Raw genomic sequence first — 18,939 nt, 5'->3', positions numbered from 1 at the left:
AAAGTGGGGATCTGATCACAGAGTCTCAGGGAGGGTGGGAAGTGCAGGGTGTGTGGACCTAGATGTTAGAGAGAAGCCATTCCTTGAAGAGGAAGGTCTTGAGCTCTTTCCTGATCTGCAGAAGCGATGGGAAGAGTCTGATGTTGACAGGGAGGAGGTTCCAGAGTCTTGAAGTGTAGACAGAGAAGGCCTGTTTCCTGGTTCTTTCCTCCCTGCACTGGCAGAGTTCAAGTATCCACATTTCCTTACTTCTGGTGGATAGCAGGTCTCTGCAGATGCTGAGTTTCTCAGTGCAGCAGCTTGGGAGCTTTAGGGTGACAGCCTGTAAATGAGGCAACAGGATTTAAAGATGATAGGCGCCAGTGCAGTTGTATGAAGGTTGGGGTGATGTGGTCAAATTTGCTGAGTCCTTTAATGAGTCTTGCTGCAGCATGCAGGACAAATCTCAGGAGTGCCAGGGTAGTCACCGGAAAACCTTCCTAAAGGTATTGACACCATCCAGGTGGGAGTGGACCAAGGAGGGCGCATATGTGAAGTTGTTTTCTGGTATGAAGGCTTGATTTTCGGCAGCATTGTAAGTTGGTACCAAGCCATTTGTGTCTTCCTTGTGTAAGGGTGCAGAAGAAGGAGACTGACAGAAAGGTGGTATGGTGGTTGGCAAAGACTTTTATTCTTCTTGAAAAAAAAGAGAAAGCCCTATTTGTCCATATTTCTATTGGGGGTTTTCCTGCTACAACAAAAGACTAAAAAGGATCTGTCAGAATGTCTTTTTAACTTAAGGGTCCACTTTACTGTGTCAAAATATGTAATATCTTAGCACATGAACATGCATTTAGTTAACACCTTTATATGTAATTGTGGGACAGTGATGTAATAGAAGAGGGAATATAGAGTGTGGAACCCAGGAGAAAGGATGCTGATCTTAGTGAACTGAGAGAGGAACGGTTAGCTGTGGTGGAGCCGGTGGGTTTATCTATGATCTTAAATAAACCAATTTATCTGCAATACTGTGTGAGTCAATACTTCAGTGGCAACGAGGATGGGATGTTATTTGGCTTAGAACAGCAAACCCACCGAGTAGCTGTTTATTCAGACTGGATTTACCACTACCTACAAGCCAGGTAACATTGGTCACCAATTGGAATAAACTGAACTCCAGGAAAACCACAATTGAACAGATTGTAAAGTCAAAAGACTGAAGAGCAGAAACTATCACACTACGTGTGTGAAGGATCAAGTACAGAACATAATTCATGAAGGCCAGGAGTCTGCAATCACAAGTGCCACTTTTATAAAAAAAAGGCCAAGGAAGTTTACTTAAGCAATATGCCCCGAGCGGCGGTTACCGACTCAGGTAAGGCCCCGGGGCCATAGTTATAGGCCCCGAGCGAAGCAAGAGCCTTAATGAAGGCCCCGGGGCAATACCAGAGTCGGTAATGCCCCCGCCGCGAGAGGCATATAGCTATTAGTACCCCGGCCCACAGAAACTGCATGACCGGGGCACTAAAAGCTTTTATTTTGTCCTGAAAAAAAAAAAATGATGACAAAGAAAATGGCCGCCGCCATGGAAAGGGAAAAAGGAGTCCATTTTCCCTTTCCATGGCGGCCATCGGGAGTGGACGCGCTGGGAACACAAGTGTTCCCAGCGCGTCCGCTCACGAAAAAGGATGAAAAAGAAGGTAAGTGGGGTTGGGAGGGCAGGAGTGGGATGGGGGAATAAAAAAATTTAAAAATAAATTTAAAAAAACGTACCTGCGTCCCCGGCGAGGGACGAGGGAAGCCTCCAGCCGTGTGGAGGTGCGGAGCGGGGATGGCCCCGCTTCGAGTCTCCACACGGCTGGAGGCTTCCCTTGTTCCCCGCCGGGGACGCAGGAACAAGAAGGTAAGTTGGGGGGGTGGGTGGGATGGAGGGAAGGGAATAAAAAAAAAAAAAAAAACTTACCCGATTCCCCGTCCGGAGGCGAAGGCAGCCTCTCAGCCGCGGGGAGGCTCGGAGCGGGGATGGTTCCGCTTCGAGCCTCCTCATTGGCTGAGGGGCTGCCACGCCCCCCGTCGGGGATAAAGGCCGTGGAATCCCGACAGAGGGATTCCTGGCCTGGTATTGACTAGGCGAGGGCCAATCAGAATGGCTCTTTCATTCTGATTGCTCCCTCGCCGGGTACTAATTGGATATATAATGTATTCAATAGACCAACGCTTGCCCAGCAATACAATCCAGTGAGAATTTTATCTATATTCAAAGTGGGGTAATAGAACTAATTTGGAACATGAGCAGATCTATGATTGTAATTTAACACTTGCATACATAATATAATAATATGCAACGTGTTTCTAGTTGTTTTTAAAGGTGATTGGGCTTCCAAATTGTATGGAGCAATTAATAAGGAAATAAAGACATTATTGCTGAACAAAGGAACATTCAACCTTCAGCAACATTTAGCTCGTTTTTTTTTAAATGTGATTGGGCTTCCAAATTGTACGGAGCAATTAATAATGAAACAAAAACACTATTGCAACAATTGTTACACTTCCATCACCATCATATTATCAATTATATCATTACAGTCAGCCACATAACAAAATTACAAGAAAGAGAAAAAGCAAATATATTGGGAACATCACATCTGTTCCACTAATAGAGGCAACATTTCATTGCAAGAATATAAAGGATCAAGAAGGACCACGCATCTCACATAATATAAACAAATATACTACATACAGATTTTTCTCAAACCTCATTTAAACAATTGTTATCAGCAACTTCTGCCAGTCATGCAAGGCATACCGCCTCCTAATTACTTTTTAGACACCAAAGGTGAACCTCCTGTGCCATGGAAACGGTGGAAGAAGCTTTTTGATCATTATGTGTTAGCAGCGCATGGTCTCAATTTCTCCAGCGAGAGGAAGAGATGTCTACTTATCATTGTTTGGGAAACTATGGTCAGGAACAGTTTGAGAACCTGCCTGCACTATCTGATCTGGAGTCTGTGGGTTTGAGGGACTATGAAAAGTGTATAGAAATGCTGTATCTACATTATGAAAAGTCCATTAGTGTCATTCTTGAAAGATACCATTTTGGGAAGCGAAAACAAGAAAAATGAGAAACAGTAGAACAATTCATCACTGCACTACGCGGTGTAGCCACTACATTTGATTGTAGATCAAATTTGGAAGAACGCCTCCGTGATCAGTTTATGTTGGAATGTAAGGACAGTAAAGTAAGAGATGTCTTATGGGCCAAAGGCAATCCTTCATTGGATAAAGTTCTCAGGATTGCAAAGGAAGTGGAACATACAAACAGATGTGAAAAGGAACTGGAAAAAAGAGAAAAAACTGATAACAAACTAAATATGACTAATGTTCCAGAAGTACTGTATACACAAGAAGTCAACAGTAACAAGAAACAAACAAACAAACAAGAAAGATCAAGTAGATGAAAGAAAAAAAGGGCCAAAATTCAAGGAAAGAAGAGATGAAAAATGGGATGTGAACGACCATACGAGGAAATATTTTAGATGTGGTACCATATATCATATTGCTAGCAGTGATAAGTGTCCAGCGTTAAAAGAAATCTGCAAAAGGTGTAATAGGAAAGGATACTTTACGAATTGTTGCAAAACCAAAGCAGAAAACATTGAATGTGTTGAGTTATGTGATGATTTTGTAGAATGTACCTTTATGATTTAGAATTCAGACATCAATATAGTGGAAGATTGTGATGCGGATTTAGAAAAACCTATGGCTGACATACAGATTTGCAATTCTGTTGTTAAGATGGTCATTGACTCTGGTGCCAAGTATACATTGTTACCAAGAATAATATTTGATAGACATTTCAAAGATAGTATTGCATTAACAGATATTGATGTGAAGCTGGTGGCCTATGGGGGTAAACAAATTGAATTAGAAGGCTGGTTGTGGTCGACCATGCAATTTAAAGACATATCAGCAAAGGGAAAAGTATAGCTGGTCTCATCAGAGGAGATTAAAAATAAGACTAAACCCCAGTGCAGATGAAATGGTGTATGCTATAGATCAAGAGGTACAATTTGAACATCTTGAACATCATCCAGTTTTCATGGAAGAACTGGGAAGTTTAAGAAACTTTAGACATGAAATAAGAATGAAATGCAATGCTGTCCCTGTTGTACAAAAAGTAAGACCAGTGCCAATGGCCATCAGGAGTTTTGTAAAAGAGGAATTGGAAAAGATGGTAGAGCAAGGTGTTATTGAGAGAGTTGAATCTTCTTAATGGGTGTCGCCTCTGGTTGTAGTCCATAAACCTAATGAAAACTTAGGCTTTGTATTGATTTTAGGTCAGTAAATAAATGCATAGTTCCTGATGGACATCCTTTGCCAAATATAGCAGAAATGTTGGGTTCAATTAGGGATCCAAAGGTCATGAGAAGACTTGACCTCAAGTCTGCGTATCATCAAATTGTGTTGCACCCTAAATCTAAGAATATAACAGCTTTTATTACAAGTGACAATTTCTTTCAATGTAGGAGAATGCCCTTTGGCTTAATCTCTGCAGATGCAGTGTTTCAACGTATAATGTACAATTTATTCCATCATATGGAAGGTGTCCTATGCTTTCAGGATGATGTTTTAGTTTATGGGACAGACATAAAGGAACATGATGATAGATTGTACAAAGTGTTAAATATTTTTAGAGAAGCTTGTCTTATGCTCAGTAAGAAGACATGCAAATTCAACAGATCACAGATACACTATTTGGGACATGAAATTTCTGAGACAGGCATAAAGCCCAAACAAGATTTGGTTAATACTATCGTAGGTTTTCCCAGTCCGGACACAAAAGATAAAGTCATATCATTTTTAGGAATGGCAAAATATTATGCTAAATTTATTCCAGACTTAGCTAGAAAGAGTTTCAAAATGAGGAAGTTAGCAAAAAAGAATGTAAAGTTTGTATGGGATGAAGAATGCGAGATGGAATTCAAAAAGATCAAAAAGGATCTCAATGCTGCACCCACTTTAAAGTCTTTCAATCCCAATAAAGGTAGCATTCTAACCACTGACGCTCGCAATCAAGGTTTAAGTGCAGTATTATCACATGTTGAAGGGGGAAGGGAACATCCCATTTGTTTTGCTTCCAGAGTACTCAAACCGGCAGAATGCAATTATTCTACAATAGAACAGGAGTTACTAGCTATACAATGGTCAATTGAAAAAGTTAGATCCTTTTTGTGGGACACCAAATTTTTGGTGCAGACAGATCACAAACCGTTAAAAGAAATTTTAACAATCAAAGGTTTAGATAAAGTGTCGGCCAGGATTAGGAAATGGGTCACAAATGTGCAGGAATGCAATTGGGATGTTGAATATGTTCCAGGAGTTAAAAATAAGTGCGTAGATTGTTTATCTAGGTTAACAAATTATGTAGACTCTGATGAATGTGATAATGATGATGAAGAAGTACTTAACGTGACTCAAGAAGTGGTATCTGAAGATGAGTGGGAAAAGGCAACAGAATCGGTTGAAGTTTTATGCAAATTGAAAAAATGAATTTGTGAGGGAGTAGTGCAGTCAGGAAAGGGTATTTACCGGAAGTGGTCAGACAAGTGTATGTTGAATTTCATATGAATTACAAATTTGTAATGAGAGGTGACAAATTGTTTCCACCCACAAGTGTGAGATGTAAAATGTTGGAGATAGCACACGAAGGGGATCAGGGTATGACAAAAACAAAACAGTTGGTAAGACAAGACTATTGGTGGCCTGGCATGGACATTGAAATAGAAAGAGCAATCAGAGAGTGCTGTGCATGTGATGATTCTGCAAAGGGATACATTACTAGGCAGGAGCCCATGACATTAATGTCTGTACCTACCATACCGTGGGAGAGGGTGGGTCTGGACATTGTGGGACCAGTAAGGAGCAACGGTAACTTGAAATATTGCATTGTTTTAATTGATATGCTTTCCAGGTGGGTGAAAGTGAAATGGGTAATAAATATCTGCTCCAGACATATCATTATATTTTAAATGACATATTCAAGAGGGAAGGGTATCTCACTACCATCATTACGGATAATGGGGTACAATTGACATCACAAGAAATGACACATTTTTTAAAAGAAAATGGGATTGAGCACAAAACCAGTTCCATTTATCACCCACAAACAAATGGAATTGTGGAAGGGTTCAATAAGGTCATCAAAAATAGTATTATGTGTGCCTTGAAGGATAAAACGGATTGGAAGAAAGCAGCTGAAGGCACTATAGTTTCACACAGATGCACACCTCATACTACTACAGGGATATCCCCGTTTGAGATGCTTAGAGGTAGAAAGCCCAATAAAAGGATTTGTCCACCATGGTTGGGCAGAGCATGCAAAAAGGAGCTTGATTTCAAGGAGATTGAAAGGAAGATTATGAATAAGCAATTAGCCTACAAGGAACGCTATGATGTGAGAAAAGCGGTGAATGTTTGTGAAGTGAAGGTAGGTGATTTAGTGAGAATAAAACTGCCTTCCATGGCTAATTTGGTGAAATGGTCACCTGTGACAAAAGTTGTGGAAAGATTCCACAGAGCAGTGAAAGTTTCAGATGGGAGCATCTGGAATGTAAACAAAGTGTGCACGTTTGCAATGGAAAAAAGGAGTGTGGGTAATGTTAGTAAAAGTTGTGTGGGAAATTCTAAAAAGGAAAGTGAGGAAAGTGGCAAAGCAAGTTGTGGTGATGAACACAATACACACTCTAAAAGGGTCAGCAGAAGAGTTGTGTATTTGCAAGACTATGTGAAGTAGGAGTGTAATTAATGTTTGTATCAATACTGTTATTCTATGTAAACATACATTGAAATAGGAAGAGTGTAAAGTAATTTTATGTTGATTCTATGTTTTATTGTTCATTAATTGAAGCGTTACAAAAAAAGAAAGTTGTGTAAGAAAGGGAGGTGTGTAATATCTTAGTACATGAACATGCATTTGTTAACACCTTTATATGTAATTGTGGGGCAGTGATGTAATAGAAGAGGGAAATATAGAATGTGGAACCCAGGAGAAAGGATGCTGATCTGAGTGAATTGAGAGAGGAACTGTTAGCTGTGGTGGAGCCGGTGGGTTTATCTATGGATTTTAACAAACCAATTTATCTACAATACTGTGTGAGCCAATACTTCAAAATCCCTAGTTCTGTCCCTCAAACTTATAACTAAAGTAGATAAGGCTAAACTTTTCATTGCCCAGGGGAATAGCTCCTTCACTTGAAGTTAGCGCATTCTTAATACAGCAAAATTCAAAAAATGTTCACCGGGGGGATGACTCCCTTCCCCTGGTTGAAAGTGTCCTCAAACAAAAAGAAACCCAAAAACCCTTTTCCTCTTGGGCCGTTGATGTATCACGGGGGATGCCTCCCTTCCCCTGATTGAAAAGTTCTTATAACACTTTGTAGTCAAAGGCCTGCCTTCCCTTGGCTGGAAGCTTGTTCTTACTTCTGCCACTTGATATGAGGAATATAACTCCCTCCACTTGATGTTTCTTATTACAATGTGTCAGTCATACATGATCCAGAGGGAATGACTTCCTTCCCCTGGACACTCCAGTGACTCAATTTTTCTATACATATAAATTTCAACTGTGTTTGGGTCCCAGAATCCAGGTCCTTCTTCTTTGACTCCGCAGACCTGGTTCACTAACCTGCCAAGTACTGCCACAAGATAAATTACTTGTGTCTCTCTCTGGACTTGGGCCCTCAACCCGGGTTTCTCTTCTTGGACTCGGCCTACTCCGTTCATTACCCTGCCAAGTACTGCCATGAGGAAGATGACTCATATTATTCTCTTGGTTAGGGTTACTGACCCTGGCCTCTCTTGTTCTTCTTGGGTACAGGTCCTTGTCCCTTCTCTGGGGAGTCAGTGGGATTCTGCGACCCACTGACACGAAGAAGAGGAGGAGCTTTTAGGTATGTCTGAGAGGCAAAATAGCCAATCTGTTTGGCCAACTATTAAGCCAAGTGAGAGGCTTTAATGCCTGCCTCACTTTTAACCCCAAGTGCCTTCCGGATCTCCTGTACCTCCATTTACCATCATAGGGGTGCTGTTAGGTGGCTGGGGCTTCCAGAGACAGGGCTTGCCTCTCTGCTGCTTCGGGCTTCTCTCCACATCTGCAATGATTGTGCTGCATCCCCCTGCATGGCTTGGCTTCTCAGTGGTTTTCTCTGCATCTGTGACGGCAGTGCTGTCTCCCTCTCTGGAGCTCAGCTTTGTTTGGTTTCTCTCCACATCCGTAACATCAGTGCAGTACTTCCTAACGCAATTCATCTTCCTTCTGGATTTTGGGACAGCTCCTGCAGCACCCAAGATGAGAGGCTGCAGTAGCTCCTCAGAGTCCTCTGTGCTTCTTCACCTCTGGTCACCTGAGTGGCTTAGTAGTTCCTGCGCCTGAGAGTGTCCACAGCTGCTGCCTATCTGGGCCGGAGTTTACAAGTATCTTTGTCCTTCTTTAGTTTTTATAAAATGTAGCTGGTTCCCAATCGGCTCATTGTATAGGTCCTTGATCTCTTTTGTTGTTTTGTTCTCGATACTGGCGTAGGGCCACCTCCTACCAGTACTTGTGTGGCAGGTGATATTCATGCTTCCTACACTCTTCCTTGTCATAGTACTTTCAGGTTCCCTATAGTTCTCTACCTGATAACAGTACATAGGTTTACTCTCTACAAAGAGGTTGTTCGAGGAAAGAAAGGTTAGAGTTTGTGGGGGTGTGTTGATGTTACAAGGGCTGCACCCTAAATGGTCGTACACATTCCTAGAGAGGGAGTCCCTTGCCATGAGATCCTCCCACATTATACCCCCACCAGAGGGACTATCGGGTCACGGCCTCACCTCCCTGGCCTCATGGGAAGGGACTCCCCCTCTGGGAGAAGTGACGACATCTAGTAAATCGTCACACTTGCAATGTGCTGTTTGAAGGTGAGGTGTCTGTTGATGTTGAACCCAAGGGGCTTGGCAAAAGTGGCCAGCTAGGGTGTGAAGCACTGAAGCTTCAAAGCAGAGAGCTAGGTCTGGATGTCAGGGTGTTCAGTGTTCTTGGTCAGCAGTAGGAATTCAGTCTTGGAGGGGTTGAGCTTCAGGTATGCACTGGACATCCAGTATTCAATCAATGTGATGCAGGCTTTGAGCTTGTAGATGTCTTTGATGGAGGATATCTTGAGGTTGATCTGCATGTCATCTGCGTATTGATGGATGTGGATGTATTGTGGAGTGAGGAGGGTTCCGAGCAGTTCCATGTAAAGATTGAAGGTTACAGGGGCAGGATGGATCCTTGAAGGACACCACACATGATGTGTAGAGTTGGTGAGCTGGAGGAATTCATTTGTACAAAATGTTGGCAATTAAGGTAGGATTTGTACCACTGCAGGCGATCTCACGGATGCCCATACAATGATGTCGATTGTCGGTGAGTGTCTGGTGGTCTACTGTGACAAATGCTGCTGGGTGGTCAAGGAGAACTAAGAGGCAAGGATGGCCAGCATCGAGGATTTCATTAGCATCATTGTCCACCTTGATGATAGACATTTCTGTGCTGCATCTGGGTCTGAAGCCAGATTGATAGGACTGAAGGAGGTTATTTGCTTTGATGTGTGGAGGAGTTGCGTGGCAACTACTTTCTCAAGGAACTTACCTAGGAAGGGAAGATGGGTGATGGGGCGGTAATTGCTGAGATCGTCAGGGTCCAATGTTGGTTTCTTAAGTCATGAGAGCCTTTGTCCGGTCTTGAGGGTCCAGGAGAAGGTGCCTTGAGTTAGAGAGTTGTTGATGATTGTCAGGTAAAGGATGATTACTTCATTCAGAAGGGTCTTATGTGCGGAGGCTGGGAGGATGTCGTCTGCATACGATTTGGCCTTGAAGGATGCAAAGGTGGCAGTGAGGTCTTCCATAGGTAGAGTCTTGAATGTTTTCCGGGTAGCTGTGGTTTTGCAAGATGAGATGTGTAGTGTGCTGTCAGTGGTTGTATTGGTGTCTATGTTTGGCGGATCATGTTAATCTTGCTGACGAAAAAAGAGTTGATGTCGATTAAGTTTCAGTAAAGTATGCTATCTGTAGGTTGAGCAGATGGTTGATGCAGTGCTTTATGACGTTGAAGAGGGCGTTGTTTCATTGAAAGCCTTGGATGTGGTGTTTTGGTAGCAGTCTTGGATTAGTCAGAGACCTCGCATTTCGAACAGTGCCTGTTCTGTGGAAAGTGGGCCACACTATGGCATTCCGACCTGATAATTTAGAGGTGGAGCTAATAGACGCTCAGGAAAGGGAAAGGAAAATGGAAAGAGAGAGGGAGGTGAAAGAAATCTTGAACCCATCTTCTGGACCAACCATAATTGACCAAGAAAGGGTCAAGAGTCCTAACCACAACCATCCAGGTTGCATTCTGGGAGGTTCGGACCAGCAGTCTGGATGTTCCATGGTGGAATCTCCCCATGAAACACTGCAGTCCAACCAGACTGGTGGAAGGGCATGTGAGAAAGCTGAGGGAATTCTCCCAGGTAGACCTTGGGAAACCCCTATTCAGGTGGCCAGGGGAGGGCTGGCACTCTCAGACCCTAACCCTGGGCGTGGACGAGCGAGGGAGGATAACCTGGGTGAGGGGCCCTGGGGTTATGTTTAGGTGAATGCCTCACGTGAGACATGCTATTCTGTGGAAGAAGGAGAGTCGTATGAGATCTCTGAGGCTTTTATAGGCTACACTACATCTACCTCACCTCTTCCCAGTAAATCTCTCCTACCCAACCTCACTAAACCCTCCAGGCAGAACCGATGCCTTAGGATCTCAAACCCAATCAGGTTCAGAAACCGTCTCTCCCAAAATCCCTGTCATTTGGTTCACTATCCTAATACTCCCAAGCATTCTTCTTCCTAGCCCTTTGATTATTCTTTCCCGCAATCCCCACTTGCTGAGGTAACATACTACGGTTCTCAGTTATTCCCATTTGCTTCAAAAGTCCCGTCTCTCTGATTATCATTTTCCGAAATCCCAATCTACTGTGACAGAATACTCTCATTCCTACAATCCCCTATGTTCTGTTCTACAGCCCGGTCAGTTTCGTCCATTTCACAAACCCAGTCCATTCTGCTCTTTACAATCTACCAATCAACCCCCTTTTTACAAAAGCACTGTTTTTCCATCCTATCCTGTAGGACAATTTGGTATGAACTCTGTTTTACGGAATTGTAATGATGATGTTTAACTGACGTGTCCCGACAGAAGGGTCAGGCAAAGTCAGGCAATTTTCTTGAACCACACACACCTGACGGCCCTTCCTTTTCCCCATAGGGATAAAAGGTGGAGCAGACAAGGACATCATGAACAAGGTGAGGAAGGCAAGTGTTAAAGACTGCAAGGCGAGATGGCTAATCCAAGGCTGCCGTTCAAGCAAAGGAGAAAGGTGGCGGGAAATGAGAGGGTGACGAGGAGAGAAGTGACCTTGCCCTTTTCTTCCCAGGCCCACGGAACCTTCGTGGAGGAGAATCTAAGACCGTGACAATAGCATCAGTGTCCTGCTGCAGATGTCAATGGTACACGGGCCAGGCCTATGACGATAAGGCAGAGCAGAGGAGGAGCCCGCACAGTTGGGGCTGGCCTTCAATCCAAAGAAATCGAAAGCCAAGTGATTCAAAACAGTCGGTGAGTCGAGGGGAGAATCGATAAGCACCGAGCTGTTTTGAGTGAGAAACGCAAAGTTTCAACCAAGGCTAATGAACTTTAAAGAAACTGTAAAAAGTGTGAGGGGAAGACCAGCTGCAGAGGGAAAGGGGCACCACATGGGTGCTAACTCGAGAGACTCTGGTCGAGCCCCTTATTGAGAAACTACAGAAACTAGAAGGCCAAAGGAAGAACGCCAAAGGGATGCAAGGTGGTCATACGTGAGGGTCGAGCAAAAGCCCCGTACATTCGAAAGACTTTGTTTCATGAATTGGCATGAAAGCAAGGGAAGTGAATCCCAAAACCTGTGAACTGTATAAAAGTGAACATTACAAGTAAGGAGGGGTCAGCCCAGAAGAGGGGGATACAGGGGTGAGCCACTATCGCCCTGATTGAGAGCCATACTAAATCCAGGGAAGGTAGGCTAAGACTCGAGAGGGGTCGGAGCCCAGCAGAGAGGGATCCAAGGGTGAAAAGTCATCACCCCGAAGTAGAAGTTAAAAGAGATGGCAAGAGTGAACCCGAAGGAGGGATACCAGAGATGAAGCTATCACCCAAATACTAGCAGTCAAGAGAGGTATGAGCCTGGCAGAGTGAGATCCAGGGGTGAAATCGCAACCCGAGCACTGACAGTAAGAGAGGTCTGAGCCCGAGCGAGGGAGATCCGAGGGCAAAGCTTTCATCAGAACTTTATGTGAAAATATCATAGGGGAAGGGTTAGCCCAGAAGAGGGGGACCCAAGGTTGAAGCCGTCACCCTACTGGAAATTGTAAAATACGGTATGAGAAGGGTCAGCCCAGAGGAGGGGGACCCAGGGGTGAAACCATCACTCACATTGAACTTTGGAACAAACTTTCGTTTGTTAAAGGAACTTTTGTTTTGTTGTTTAAACACATCAGGCCCCGAAGGCAAGAGACTTTCAGAGGAAACGAGACTTGGCCATCGAAAGTCCTGAGAACTGGCATTTGGAACTGTTGTCTCATGCTGTAAAAGCCCGAGACCATACTGTATTACAAGCTCCAACCTCCAACCATATCCTGCGTCTAAAACGTGGGGAAGGGAGACCCGGGCTACCACCTCCTGACATCATTTGAGAACACTTTTTTCTTTCTTGAAACTTAACCCCACATCCTTTGTATTTAGTGTAAGGAATTGGCAATAGGTTTTCTTAATATAGGCCCTTTTATTTGACTTGACACAACTAGGACTGCATTATTTTCATTTGATAGTCGACACCTGTCCCCATCTTAGATTTAGGCTTAGATTAGGCATTTTTCCAACCCGCATGCCATTTTCATTGTTCAATAAACACCCTTGAACTGTGATCACTTGTGTCTGTCTTACTTGTGACCATGAGTTTCTCACAACAGTTATACACATGCTTTATTTTAGCCATAAATGTCACTATTGTATTGAAATTAGAATTATAAACAAAGGACATGCGTATGCTTTGCATAGTGGGGTTCACATAATTATTGTGGAATTAGTTTATGAAAAGAGAATTTCTTATTTTTCAAAGATTAATTAAAATGTTATCAAATATATATTTTTCAGCAAGCGTTTGTTATTCAAGTGTATTGGTTTGAATTGTTAAGCTGTACATGAAAGTGAATCCATTAAAATCGTCTAGTCAGACAGTGACTACACCTGGAGTTTCTTCTGGGCATGGGCTGAACCTATGCACAGAGGCTACACTCCTGAAGGCATCACCTTTTGACACACTCCCTGATTATCACTATACTTGCAATGCCACTGACCATTGCCTGCGCCATTGGCTCGCAGTCACTAAGTCTGGGGCATGGCATTTGGGCATCCCAACACCCACTGACCCTCTCAGCAGTTATACCCAATGGATACTATGCATAGGAACGACCATTGCCCTGACCACAGTCACCTTATTTGCAGTGACCTGTGGGCATGTGCTGGTGTCACTGTTCCAGCGGCATGTTCTTCTGTCATTGCCCGGCCACTTAGACCATATGTGTAGCGCCCACTGCGTAGGGGTAACAGCAATGCTCTAGGATCACTGTGCCACAGAATAATGAACCTCCCCGGAATGCCTGCTGGCATGACAATGCCCTGAATATAGTAACCCTGCCTGCAGTATGTGTAAGAGTGAACCAACCTGCAGTGTCCAACCATTGTATTTGGAGTACAACCTTCTCCATGCCCATATGCAGTGGTGCTGCAAGTGGTAGCATCTGGGAATCACCTGTGGCCATGCAGAACAGTCACTTTGCCGAGGGGCGGGAGGCTTGTAATATCCTATACCCTGGGCACAGTGAGCCTACCTGCAGTGTCGCCAAATGATGCAGTGTGGACCAGACCAGAAAGCTCTGTACCATGTCCCTGGCATCACATGGTCAGGAGGCCATACCTGTCAACTTCTCATCCAAGTTAGATATTAAAACACCAAGGAAAAGACCTCGTGAGAATTTGAATAGGAAATATTCATTTTGACTAAGTCACCCTTACAACATTGCCCCTTGCATGAAACTTCACACAACGTTAAAGAATCCTAATGGGTTGTAGATCTTCTATGGAAGGCGTCATGCAGTGCTGCTAATTGGGTCAAAGTTGAATGTGAAATAATTTTGAGGTCAGCCGTTATATACCTTATCTGCCTCCGCTGGACAGGATTTCACAAAACATATTCAAATATGGCTTTGTATGTTGTTTGGTGATTTTCCTGCCATTCCATCCATGGGACCAACGCTAGAAGTCTACACAAATGCCCTTTTCTATGCACTTTAATTTTGGCAAGGCATGAAAACATGCATAGTACCACCAAGGAACCCATGGCTCTGCTTCCAGATCCGCAGACCCCATCATCCAAATGTCCATTTTATTTTCTTGAAATAGCCTCTTTCCATTCTCTGGTGCATGCCCTTGACCTGCAGGTCCCGGGGGAGTGATTGATGCCCCTTTCTAATGTTCTTGCAGCAGGATCAAAACCGAGATCCAAGATGGCGACCGTATGAAATCCTTCTATCCAGCAATAGCCAATCGCAGGCTTTGAGTCAGATGTGAGTTAGGTATGCAAACTGTCTGCGGACATAAATTGTAATTTTAGTCCGCTCCTGACCACCCTTTCTTGGGGATGTTTACAAAATCTGCTGAATTAATGTTCTTGAAACCAATCACAGTTGTTAGCATCTTAAAAAGAGCCTATCCTGTGTCGAGTCCCACCTAACCATGAGAACAAAGTCAACATAGCTATATCTGTATATTCATATATATGGAAAGCGAGGGTGTGAGACAGAAATAGAGTGAGAAATCGAGATATGGAGAGCGAAAACAAGGAGAGAGCGAAATAACGAGGGCGCAAGACAGGGGAATACATGTTGAAAGGTAACTAGTGACTGTTGTCAGAACGTCAGGTATGGTGGAGGATCATGACCGTTTTACAGCACTAAAGACTCTGGTCTCCCATTTTGTCTTTGACCTTACCCTGAATGCATGCTGTGAATAAATTCCTTTGTCATATTGAGAGTAATGAAACTGCTCTTTTCACAAATCTTGACAGGTGCTTCTGTATTGCACACATCCTCGCCAGCAATGTCCCTTCGCCATACTAATCTTGCCGAAAAAAACGCAGAGCGCATATAACGCTTTTCAATATACACACAAAGCTAGACCTACTCGTCTTGCCAATGGTAGTGTTAAGAGCTGTTAACTTGCTTTTACATTGTCTCGCCTTCATTTATTTTGCATTACCACACAATGGGCCATGTATTTTAGAGGGACGTTAAAAGCAGCAGAAGTCAAGTACTTTCAACCAGTTAAAAGTGATAGGTTTATGAACACCAGGACCAAGAAATAAATGTTGTTATTAGAAAATCCATAAAATGTTGAGAGCCACGGGCCTGCCAGCCCGTTTTAATATATTGAAGGCACGTTTGTAAAAAGCCTCATTGGAAAAACCGTTATTGTTGGAATGACCTACCTTAAATGGCCATAAAAAGAAGGCTCTACAATAGAGTTGGCAGGGATAGAAACAAGCTGTAAAATCCACGAGTGCATTTACTGGTTATTGTCTCGTGGATGGTGACGCATCAGGGACTTTGGGCACTGCAGCTGAGATTATTTGAAATAAAGGAACACCTGCTTTTCATGCTTTAAAAGAGTGAGTGGGCATACTTGTTCATGTCGCTGATACAAACATGCTACCCAGACCCTTTCAGAAAAGCTCTCGTTTCGAGTTATGTTCTTATTGTCATGTGTGAATGCCTACTTAGAAGTCAATGTGGGTTGATTCATGGTAAACCATATTAAGATGTTCTGATCCCTCTATTTGTGCTACAGGTGATCTACTGTTAAAGAACCGACGTGTTGTGATTACATTTCTGGTTCGGAGACGGCAAAGCATATATAAATCTAGTCTTGAACAGAAAATGCAATAATATATGCAAAGCGTCTTCCCGCAAGGACTATATATCGAATCACTCCCTTCATGTGCCTTGGATTAAATAGTTTATATTATTTTAACATTGCATCTTATCTTAACAACTCTGTCCTCATAAACTGATATTCAACATATTTATGGCTATTGTGCAAAATATTCCTTCCCAATAAAAATCAGACAGTTCATAGAGAAAGGGTAGAGTAAGCACATGGAGAATCCAAGGCGAGCGACATTTCAGCCAAGCCCTGCAGCGGATGCCGGTTTTCTGAGAGCTCTTCCTATTAAGTAACCGCTTTTGGATGTGCATAGATATTTATGTAGCACAGACTTGGCTTCGGGAAGCACTGGAGTCCTTTACAAGTGATAGGGGGAAGTACACAGTGATGGGAGCAGATCACAAGGGAACACTACAAGGGATCAGGGCCCTAACAGTGAGGTAGGAGGAGGACAGGAAAATTGGCAGCAAAGGATTTACAAGTGACCAGGGAAGGTAGACACCCATGTGAAACCTGCAGATAATAGCAGTGACACCGAACTTAGCCCTTCATCCTTCTGAACTGCAGCCGGACTTTGCGATGAACAATGTGGCTTCAGAGCTGGTGATTATGACTGTTCATATAGGCTCCCCCTCTAGAAATGCAGGTGAGCCCATACCAAGCCCATGCTATCCTAAAATGGTATACCCCTGATGACTAACTGGCAAGCACTGACCATAATTTTGTATTACATATTTTTGTATTACATATTTTTGTCTAAAGGAATTATCTTGATTCTGAGAGTGAAAAAGAAAACCTACCTTAATAATACTCACGTTGGCCCAACAAAAGGCAAATTGAATGGGGGTTTCCAATGAGGATCCAGAGCTTGTCCCCTTTACCTAGCCTGGAGATTATTTAAAATAGACAAAGAAAAGGTCAGATCTTGTTTGGACTTGTTCGGTCCAGGAAGGGAACCCCTAGACCGAACAAGCTCACTCGAAAATGGGTTTTATGACATCCCATGTGTTTTATGACATCCCATCCACACCATCACCACTCATTACTAACCACGCCTCCCACCAGTGACATCATAGACACCACATTGCAGCAACTTCACCTGCATCACTGTAGACCACATCAGCACTCAATCATCCACTGCTGCATGTAAACTGATGGTTGCCAACATCTGCTCAGCAATAAACAGTGCAGCAGACATCGCCAACTTCATAACCACACACAACTTACATGCCATCTGCAATTTTGACACCTTGATGACATGCACTTCCACCGACATTGTAGATATCCTCATCCCCAACAGCTTCTGCATTCTAAAAAGAGACTGCCCAAACATGGGTGCCTTGCTGCCTTTCACAAGGCATCATTCCTATCCACCCAAATGGATGTCGCAACCATCAGCTCTTTTGAAAATGCCTCTTGCCACTTCCTACTCTCTCCAGTGGACACAAACACCTCCTATTTGATCTACATACCAGTAAAGCCAAACACCTCCTTCATCAGAGGCTTCATGGATTTGGTCACGAACAAGTCTCTCACGCACGCCAAAAATATATTCCATGGTGCATTCAACATCCCTGACAACCCAGAACCCAATTCCATGAAGGAAGATCTCCACTACCTTTTCGACACTCTGAACCTGATACAGAACATGAAAGACCCAATGCACAGGAAAGGTAATATCCTCAGCCTCATCATCATTGCCCTGTCTACTATCTGTTGCAGCCCTCCAGTCCTGCTGGACTGCTGGACTGATTGGACCAGCAAGCAATCTCCTTTGATATTAGTCATACCACCCTAGTTAAAAACAGCTATTAAATAAGCAAATAAGTCATCAGAACAGAAGATATTTCCAGTCTCTGACTCACGTGGGCTAATCTACCGCAGGTGAACCAGGTCTGTGACTTCCTTCTAATAGAACTCTGCACCACCCTTACCACCAACATCAACTGTCATGCCCTGGTGAAGTAACCAGGGGTGTTGCTAGGTCTGGAAAAGATCCTGGGCTACGCTAATGTCGGGACGCGGGGCTAGTTACCCTTTTGGTTGTTGCCCCTGCCTCTTAAACCCCCCCCCAGCAACACCTCTGGAAACAACGCACCTTGAAGCCTACACCTTCCACACCCTGATGCACACAGCAACACAACAACAACAAAATAACCAGCAGAAAACAGGAAAATGCTTGGCCAAAACCCTACTGCGCGCCCTACCTTGCGTTTTTAAGGGTATTTTCGCCCCAGTATGCTGAATCACGCCTCTACACTAATTATATTCCATCTCTGACTCAGTTTCCCTCCTGGTCATGTAATTCCCAAATGTACATCTATGTCATTCCCATACCCCACAAAGAAACAGCACAAAAACACCAAAAACAATAAAGCATATACAACATAACATATATATTACACAAAGCTTGTGATATGGAACCTGCAAGGGGTAGAAAAAACAGAAAAACATGCAGAAACATCAACATTTTTCAACACCATATAAGGATATATCCATTTTAACATTAGAAGAAGGCGTGATGCGCAGTATATTGTTACATTACTTAGTAACTTGTTCATTTTCCTGAGAAGGTGGAGAGGTACCATGTGCTTTGTGAACATCAGACATGCAAAACTACTACTGCAACTCCTTCACCCGAACCATGAAAGGGGTAGCAAAAACGACTGTATACAGGCCTTTATTTATTTTATTTATTTATTTTACATTTATTAAACATATGAAAACACCCAGGCATCAAGGCACTTTTCAACCTGTTACACTCATATATAGTCAAAAGTCAGGTGTCGGTGGCAAAGGTGTAACAGTCCGGGTTAAAGGCAAGAGGCTTAATTGAATAACCAAGTTTTCAGTGCCTTTCTGATGGACCAGTAGGA

This window comes from Ambystoma mexicanum, chromosome 2p (genome assembly GCF_040938575.1).
Source record: "Ambystoma mexicanum isolate Mex_15411 chromosome 2p, UKY_AmexF1_1, whole genome shotgun sequence".
Taxonomy (NCBI): Eukaryota; Metazoa; Chordata; class Amphibia; order Caudata; family Ambystomatidae; genus Ambystoma; species Ambystoma mexicanum.
The sequence above is the reverse complement of the archived record's forward strand: the minus strand, read 5'-3'. Positions refer to the sequence as shown.